We start from the raw sequence: 10,555 nt of genomic DNA, 5'->3' as shown, positions 1-10,555 counted from the left end.
AAATGCAGATAAGACTCTTGATTCTCAATTTTTCAGAAACTACAACTTTCTTGCTGTGCACAAAATGAAAAACTGCGGGACCTTGTGTAAGTAATTTCCACAATTGAAGACGGACAAATGAATGCAGAGTGGTAAAAAGATGGAAAAAGGTGGCGTCGATTAACAAAAAGATATGATTGTGGAATGAGACGCTTATTGTTTTCAAGTAAAATTGGAAGTGAAAATATTCAGAGACTTGCTTTATGAAAACGGTAACGCATTCTTGTGCTAGATTTTCCTTTGATAGAGCGACACTTTTGTTAAGCTTTGCTTATAAATTCATTTAAGGAGCGCTGTCATCTTGTGCACACTTAAAAAGCACAGCAAGTTCTTTCTACATTTATATAAAAAGATTCAGAAAATTTTAACCATTCAAGTCTTACTGTCAAACTCCAAGCCTTACAGTACATATAAAAACTATTTTAAATTTTATTTTAGAATAAAAACAGGGCGTGACAACTATCGCAAGAGAATCCTGTTTTTCCTTGGCTCTCTTTTATCGTACCGTTTCAAGGTACCATTTTGCTTCTAGAAAATAAAAATACTTGAAATCTATTTTCTTAAAAAGTTGTTTCAAAAAGAAAATTGCATCAACTTCCAATTTTGTATTTTTTTCTGCGTTTGCGAAAAATATCTTTCAAAAATATCGTAGAATCGACAAATAGATTTTAATTTAATATTTATATATATATATATATAAATAAATTATAGTTAAATATTTAATATTATCATTTTGTGAAATAAAATTAGTATCAACCCACATCCATTAAATTAATTATTATAAATCTAATAAATAAATTATATTCCCTCAATAATAAATAATTTACTATAATTAATATAATTTATATAAATAATAAATATAATAATAAAACAAAATAAAAATTAAATTATTTATAATTTAATTTTTATATTTTACAAAAATTACAAAAATTTAAAATTCCTGATTTATAATATTTTATTTCGAAGCATTCGAATGTAAATTGAGGACGTCAGGAACTTGACAGGATCGACAACCATTTTTTCGGAAAAACTACATATCAAGAAAGTGTCAAATTTCAAAATTCAAAAAATTTTGAAATGTACTTCTAATCTGCGATGTACCCATCATACAAGAGCTGAACTTGCCAAGTTATCCAGTGCGCCGAAAATACATGCAATACCGTTTTATGACTATCTTCAAAAGATGGATCTTTTGGATCATTTTGATATCTTGCTCGACAGAACATATTAAGATTGTGCCGACGGACGTCCAAAGGAGCCTAATATAGACCTGCCTTTTATTATACCGTCCAATTTAGAATCATCTTCTGAATAGATCTCAGCTTGTACCTGTGTTCACCATACATACATACAGGTTGCAAGATTCAACGAATTTTAATGAATTTTAGTACACTGGTGTGTTTTGACCAAGCACAGACGCTATTCAACGTGGTTCGGATCAATCTACTTCTTCGATCATATCCTTATTGCGAAAAGTTGTTTGTTATAGGGGAAAAATTATAATTTTCAAAATTTTTCCTTTGGTCCTTTGGTACAAGGCTTCATTTTTAACATTTTATGATAAAAGTTGGTCCATCATTTTCGAAGGTAGGGAATTGAGACCATTTAGGTCCATTTTTTATGCCCCAACATACACAGGGCTTATCATGAAAAGCAAGCCCTTCTTTCTAGTTTTTGTTGAAGGAAACTGGAAAATAAAAAAAATTTTAAAAGCTACATTAAGTTTGCTAAATTTTGATCACGGCATACGAATGATTGAATGAATGAATAAATGATTGAATGGTATTTTGGCATCCTCCAAGTATGACTTCGGAGGAAAATAATGTAATTATTACAAAAAATAATGTTCTTCTTTGCTTTCGATATGAGGCTATCATCTAGTGAATGTATTATGTGTTCACCGCTTGAGCCATCTTCACTATATTTGCCCAATTCATTTGCGGAACAAATACGTTTGTAATAATTCCCGCTTTCATACGATAGTAAAATCCATTGTGATGGACCTACATAGGTCTAAAACAAGTACTTATGCATCTTCAAGTAATGGAATTCGAGACATTTCGCAAAGTCCTTTTCCATCTCATAAGGATGATCTTTTGCAAATCGCTTCGAGAATAGTGCAAACCGATTTTGCGATGCATTTATCCTAATATTTACATACTGATTGACATGGCTCGAATTATTATTATTATTATTATTTGACAATATTTGACATACCATACGAATTTAAACTACCTATCATTTGTCTTCTAAACTCAATTTTAATAGAATCTATTATGATAACTCTTATCGATTACACAATCGTTTCTGTCTGCTAAGCTTTCGTCTGAAATTTTGAATTGAGATAAATGAAAAAACCGACATGCATATGCACAAGTTAGCCTAAAAATAGACCGCCATAATCTTTATTACCAAATTAAACTGCTTGGCTACTTGCGTGGCAAAGCAGTAGCTAAATTCTCTTTTAAAAAGGCAAAGCAGTAGTTAAATTCTTTGCTAATTGCAGAGCCATCGTTAAATTCTCTGCTAATTGCAAAGTCGTCGCTAAATTGGCAACTTGACAACAAACAATAGCAACAGTAGTAGTGAATAAGTGACATTTATACATAAACATTCATCAACAATTATCTTTAAGAGGCGATCCTTGCTTTAGCCACACCTACCCCAATTATTTATTAAGAAAACACAATAAACTTGAACTTTTATTTTTTATATTTCATATATTTTATTACTATAATTTTTTTTACATTACACAGCTGTTTCTCCTTTTGAAGTGAATTACCACGCTTTACTTCACTTTTGTATAATTCTTGCATACTTTAGGGAATGTTTTTCGGCCAACAAAAGAAAAAAAAGATGATGACAAGATATATCTTCTATATCTTTTCTCCTTTTTATTTTGTCAAATGCCAAATGAAATGGTAAAAGTTATTCCCTTTGAATTCCATGTCCTTTATTGAAGGCTTTATGCCTTTGCAGCATTCCAAGAAAGCAATTTGGTATCAACGTGCACTCGTAACTTTCACCTTTCGACATCTTAAAGATTGTATTAAACTGTTCTCAATTTTTTTGTGCAACCCTCACATATGTGATGCTAAGCATCTTCACCTCCTTTGACTTAGTGTTAGACGCATGCCGTTAATAGGTAGAAATAGAATATATTTTAAAATATTATTTTGTAACAAAAGCTTGCAGAGGGAGTCCCATTATTGCATGTAAATCGAGTTGCGAAAACCTATTACACAAAGTGTTTATGTAATAGCTTCTTTCTCTCGCTGCTGGGTTAGATCCTGTCGATTATTTTGTTTAGAAAGTCTCTTAAAAGTGCCTTCATCATTTTAGTCCATGCTTTCGTCATTTCATTTGCTATACGATTGAGGATATTTTATATTCCAATGAAGTCAGTTAAAAGTGGCTTACCATTACCTAAACCATGTCTCAAGGCTTGTCTTCTTATCTATTAATCGTAGGGTTAAACCGTTTTCCATTAGAACCATTTCTAAAAGAACAAAAATTCGAAATTGGAATGGAGTAGTTCAGGTCCATCAAAAGGTGACCAATCAACAAGAAAAATCTATGCGACTTGGACTGACGCACCACTCTTAACCCGTAGATGCATATTATTGCCGATTTGTGTACATTCCAAAATTATCAACATAAAATTAGTTTTAAATATTAATGTTGTTAATCGGGAACAATGTGCGACCTGCTTCTAGTTTTTAAAATTTCTTTAAAATTGGGTTTTTCGAGTTTTTTTAGCTTATGGACTTTAACTAAAAGCGTATTAAGCTTTCTGCTTCAATTTTTAGGAGATCAGGAGCTTCACTAACAATCCACCAAGGAACGAGGGTTACAAACGTAGGTAAATTATTACAAGTGTGAAATTGAAACTGAACGAAATTGAAAATTTTTTATGATCTCCATAGTAAAGCTAAGAGCCAAGGATTATTTTGTTTAGCTTAGCGTATTTCTGACTTTGAGGCTGCTATGGGCGTGGCAGCTCAACATTCTCATTATTTTGCGGCTTGGTATTCCCTTTTTTTTTCATCAGCAGTTCCTAGAGGAATTGCAGTGTTCTTTAAGTCATCTTCTTATCGGTTTGCGGTTTGAAGGAGAGGTCAATGGCAAAATTTGTCGAACCAAACCTTTGAGTTGCCGTTGAAGTTTTAAATGGGTTATCTATAGACGCTCTATCAATTAAAAAGCCCTCCTTAAGGATTGTTTTTTGGCTTTGCGCATTGTACGCCATCTTTCGGGAGCAATTCAAAACGGTCACTACCTCCCATAAAATTACCAGTTTTAATAGAAAAATTGCAAGATTCTAAACAGAATTTCAGATTTAATGTAAGTTTTTCATGAAGCGCATATCAACATCTAATATATTTTTTTTATGCTTTTCTCAGATTAAAGTTATTTTGACGGAACAGGCGAAACATTTCTTAAATTTTTTCTATAAATCATGGATTTTCATTGTTTCTGCATGTACATTATGATGAATAAAGAGAATGTATTTTATTATAAACTTTTTACCGCTCATTCACACGTGGTTTCTTGTTGGGATTCTTTCGACGGACCAGGTCACATATACCATAGTAATTGTACGGTTCATAACCCAATGTCGCTACTTATCTCCGAATCGCTAGATTGTGTGCCCAGGCTGGTTTGCGAGCAGGTGATTTTTTAATATCGGTCAATGTTTTAAACGTATCTATGTACATCGATCTATCTTAGCATCTATATGAACTGACATGCCGTCACCTAGAAACGTAATAATATTCTTAGCATTATTCGTGATAGGTGATTAAACCTCCACTAATTTTTGTTTTAATATGTCTTGAGCTCTTTCGTTCCAATATTCGGTGGTATAGTATGCAGGAAACATATTCTTCCTTGTATATTTCCTAGACAATCCATACTTTAAATGGCCAAAAAAAGGATATAAAAAAGAGATGCTGTAATAAATGTTACTTTAATTATGGAAGCGTGCAGTGTCAGTATTTGACGTCAACTATTCCGCATGCAATGTTCGGATGTCGAGAATGAGAACAGGTGGCAACGTTTTAGGAAAATTGAAAAAGAGCAATTAGATAAAACAAAAACATGTAAATTTACCAAAGAACACAAACAAGCAGACGGTGTCAAGTACCCAACTAACTACGCATTCGATCAACAGATCAGATGATCAGTTTTAGTGTCATTGAAAGTTTGCTGACATTCTTTTCTTTTTTTTTTTGCCCCTGCTTTTATACACGCATGCACACATTCGAATTCCTAATGAACTTGAATAAAAATGTGAAAGTGAATAGATATAAGAAAGCTTCGAATATAAAAAGAAATTGTCGTGACATCATAATGAGAATTGACAGATTAATTCAATTTTTACTTTTGTATTAATTTATGAGAAATTACCATTTCACTTATAATCAATCTACAAAATCAGGTACCAAAAAAAAAAGAAAAGAAAGTTGCTACAATAATAAAAAGAAAAGAAACTGAAAAAATCTAATTAAACTTTCAGTAAAAGTTGTTTCCGGTAGTAAAAGTTTGTATATTGCACACTTGCATCTTTATTTCTATTTTGGGGCCAACAACGTCGTGCTTATCATTGCGAAAATGATCCGATTTTTAGTTTGGCACAAGTTATTTAAATAATTCCTAAACTTGTGTGAAACTTTCTGTTTATGAGCTACGGTATTAGGGAGAAATCTTCAATTTCTGGTGCCCATTCTGTTTGTTGCCGCTAGTTTTGTGATTTTGTTGACGCTGCAACCGAATTAATGCGTCAATCTTATCTCAACTAGTCAGCGACCGTTTGCACACTACTTTGAATTTCTTAATTTTCGAATTTTTATACGCTTATTCTCTAATGAACGCAATTTTTTCGACAAATACATTGCTCTCTAAAGTGCAGAATTTTTATACAAACACATGTTTAATTATTGAGACGTGTACGCTTATTCTCTAAAGTACCGAATTTTTATACGCTTACTCTCTCTCTAAAGTGCAGAATTTTTATACGAATTCAATTTTGTTCAATTTGCTTTTGGTGCTAGTTTAATATTGTCTCGAAATATGTGCTTTTCCTGCATTTTATAGTGCTCGTTACAAAAGGAGTGCATTGATTAATATACGTACTATGGCAGCGGAATGACAACAAGTGTGAATAGCAAATTGAGTGTAGCTGAAATACTACATGATCTCAGATGCTTCTAAATTCAGATAGATTTCAGACTCGCTCATTTAATTACTTTCAGATGCTTCTAAATTGAGGTGGGTAAAAATCACAATTAATCAAACAGTTTTTGAAAATCTTCTCGAATTGGTTATTTACTGCGTTCTGTAGTACTCTCTTCACTTACCCTTATAATTATTTTAAATACAATCATATAATGTTGTTTTTTTGTTTTTCCGTAACCGACCTATGTATTTTCATTGTGATTATCAAATTCCCCATTTCTTTCCTTGCTATGCTTGTGTTTGGAAGAACTCCTTATTTTTTAATATTTTTAATATCTTCTCCAATGTTATAATTCATAACCTTTCGTACACTACTCAAAGCAATTAAGAATAAAATATATAGAATAATGGCTCATTCAGTGCAAGTGGAACGTAGCATACATGAAATGTTTAGGGACACTTTGTCCGTGAATGAGATAACGCAGTGCCTACTAGTGTAGAGGCCTCTAGTATTCCACGAAGTAGTCCATTCGGGCCGCCCAATAGCCTGCTTGAACTTCGAATTTCACAACTTGAGAGAGTAAATGAGCGAACTTCGAATTTCGCAACTCGAGAGAATAAGTTCTTAGTTTACAAAGGTTAAGACTAGCTCTGCTTACACTCAATACGTTATTTTATATCGTTATTCTTTTACTCTTAAATAATCTACTTTTAATGCTCTTTAGATTAAGTTACTTATATAAAAAGACACGAGTAGCAATTCCGCGTCCACTCTTTACCTTAGTTTTAGTTTAGGTAAATTTTTGGTATTCCTGAACTTTTATCCATAGCCGGTTCATTCGGTAGATAAAGATTTTCTGACGAAATATTGTCAGTGCCACAATCCGACCTTTTCGGATATTCCCTATAAATCAGTTATAGCGAATTATAGATAAGAAACACAAGTTTGATTATATATATTTAAAGAGTTTTTTTTTTAAACGTTTTTTTTTTCGGTTTAATTTTACTCGAAGTCTGTGGTTTTTCGTAAAGCGCTGTGCGAGAGTATGAAAGCGTGCAGCGAGAGTATCTGGAAATAATTATACAGTTTTTTTTTCATTCTTTTTATATATATAAATATGTACTTCAAACTTGCTGCTATCTTGCTTTGCCATTCATGTCTACGCCATAGGCCATCTTCGAAAGATTCATCGCTTGCGGCGATAATATTACCGCAAAAAATTAACTAGAAAACGATTCGGCAAAGGTTACTCAATCAGTTCCGTATCTTTATTGCCGCATGGAGTGGATGATTCGATGCCAATTCATCAGACTTACTTCGAGATTTCGGACTAAGCGATGGTAGATAGAGATCAACAAATGAAGCTATTAAACGTAACAGCAATAAACCTATGCGTAAAATTTCAACCTAAATGCACAGGATCCCGACGTGTTAAATTCCAAAGGCTTGCTTACTGCTTTAACTTTATTTGCTGACAATGTTAAAATCGAAGAAGGCATGAATTGGCAGCAAACGTTAATGCCTTTATCAACGATAGTTTCCCAATTGACATGGCCGGTATTGCTGTATATAAACCGGGTAAAGGTTGCTCAAAGAGACAGTGGTGCTAATAAGGACATTTGGAAAATAAATAAAAATTAAATAAAAAGAAGTAAAATGGAAAATTTAAATAGAAACGAACACAACGAAACTACAGAAATAAGTGCAAATAGCTTTCTGTTCTTAGCTTTCTCTATAAAATTTTGTATTTAAAAATTTTCCCATACTGTTTACCACAAGCGTAAGCGTAAATAATCCAGTATCTGGCAAAGGAGAAAAGAAGAAATATATTAGAGCAACACATTTTTTCTATCGTTATCTCATTTGCCTCTAAGTAATCAGATCGAAAGCGGTTAATCGAGTTTGACGGCGGGATGAAACAAAAACTATGCTGGGTCCCGTTGCCGGATAAGAGCGTATTGTTTGGAATGTCGGCCGATTCATGGTGGCCATCCGTGGACATTAATGTTTGCCTGCAAATAAATCATTAAAGAAGAGTCAGAAATGTTATGAAAATCGGTTTAATTACCGGAAAATCCAATTATATGCACTTGCAAAGCAACCGGTCTTACGGAAGGTTTAAAATTATATAACCCCATTTCCTTAATATCCAGCCAAATGGCGAGATCTTGAGCGTTGGTAAAAGCAGTAGATAAACCAACGTATATTGCATCCTATGTTGACGTAATGAAATTCGTACATGATACAATTACAAAATGTATTTCGTCTATAACAATTAGTACAACGTCCTGTACATATTCTCTTGTCTAGCAAGACCAGCTGATACCATCCCGTTTTTTTGGTGTGGTAACTATCAGTTGAGAATCCAATCGCTAATTCTTTCAAAGGCGCAATATAAACAACCTTAGCTCTTTTGTTATTATTGTATGGCGATTTCCGCCACTACAGTTTTATCTGAACTTGTGGGTGACTCCAGCAAAACGTTATTATCAGTATGATAAAGACGATGAAATGCGTAAAATTATTAAAGATTCATAGATTTTTCAGAGCATTTACAGCTATAGGTTTCGGTAAGAGGGGGATGGTGATCCGGTAGCACTAAAAGTTAAAATCCTTTAGCGATATCTATTTCACGAAGTGTGTATAAGCTAACACCTCTGTTTTCTAATTTTTTCTCGATATTGATATGCTAGAACTGATGCATAGGACTTTTGAAATCCCACTGTTGTCGTTCAAACAATTTGCACACTTGCAATATATGCCCTGCAAGTATCGAATCATTATTACGCAAGACAATCGCCCGCAATGCGTGTTATATTTTGCACGATGTACGACATGTCAGAGCAAACGTTTTCGCATAGCCACGCGAGAGGCATGTCTGCATTAATATATTAATTATATATTGTTAATCTGAAATTAAATTGAAATAAATAATTAAGTTATAAATGGCAATCATTAAAGATATATGCAAACTTACCATTGGAACGCAACGAGTATTGCGAGGAGGGTGGAGATGGCGCGCAGAGGAACTTAGGCCCACGTTATGTTTGTGTCTATTTTCTCTCTGAAATTTGTTCCGGACAGTAATGTTATCAGCAGGAACCCGAGCAAGTTCCTTCGGTGCAGCTCACTCTGCTGCATAATCCTGGTCTTCGGAAAAAGGGAACTCGTTCTATTACCGTTGCTTGTAGCCGCATGCCTATTTTTTTTGCCGTCATGTACTGCCTAATTGTCGCGTAGAAAATTTCGTATGCTCTTTGGAAAGCTTCATTGACTTCTTCGGTTGGTAAATCTGGTTTCAAATATTTTGAAAGCCACGTCAGACTATTCAGCTTATTCCTGGCAACCTTGCGACCTTGTTTCAAATAACAGAAGGTGTCTTCGTTCATCGTGAACTCTTGTAGGCATTCCTCGCAATGTACGGCGCGATGATTTCGTCAGGGTAAGCCTCCAGCAGCTCTTCCATAATTGCGCTGAAGTTTATGATTGTTGTGCGGGTGTCATAAGCTATTAGGGCCCCAATAAATTTTCTCTCTAAGTATTCTTCTACGACCTCTAATTGTTGTTTTTTTTCCGGCCAAGTTTCGCGGCTTATCATGTCCCGGTGGAAGACGTTGAGGAAGGACGTAAATACCGCGGTAAAGTCGCAGACGTCTTGCGCTTTTCCGTCGGTATTGTCTACTTCCTCGTTATCGATGGGCGCTTGTAGCGTTGCGACTTGCGAGTCGCTCATTGTCTGCATCGAAATGGCCAAGCCCCATCTCTTGCTGTAGGCCGGCATCAAGCCTCTTTGATTGGAGATAGCACAATTTTTCGGCCGCAAATTTGCCGCTGCAGAGATTACACCAAGATCATAGTGGTCTTTGTTCGTTTCTATATTGCGCAGAATTGTTTCTAATAGATGCGGATAATGCCGGATGCATTGTGTGCTGCCGTCTGCCCGCTTTCTATAATATATTTTGTTCTTCCCAAATATTTTTATATATTGCTCATTTGCCCCATTTCTGTCGCAGACGACTGCTCTCACGTCCAACCCCAATTCTTCAGCCGCTTCTATGCTTTTTCTCAAGGCCCATCCCATGTTGTTTTGGCTTTTTACGCGGGGATAGCTGCCCAGCACTATGTTGAAAGGGGTGAGGAGGCTTCGTGCTGCGAAGACTATCACAGCCCCGCAGTTCATCATCTACTCGAGAGTACACCGTCGCGTGGTTGGTGTACGCCTCGTCAAAATGGATCTGCACTATTTTATCTTTTTCGGTCAGCCCAGCGAATTTTGACTGGGCTGACATAGGCGGACTATCGCAGCTCTCGTCCTGGGCCGGTGCAAAGTCGTCCTCG

This window comes from Glossina fuscipes, unplaced genomic scaffold (assembly GCF_014805625.2).
Source record: "Glossina fuscipes isolate IAEA_lab_2018 unplaced genomic scaffold, Yale_Gfus_2 221, whole genome shotgun sequence".
In the NCBI taxonomy this organism is placed as follows: domain Eukaryota; kingdom Metazoa; phylum Arthropoda; class Insecta; order Diptera; family Glossinidae; genus Glossina; species Glossina fuscipes.
Note: the sequence above shows the minus strand (reverse complement) of the source record.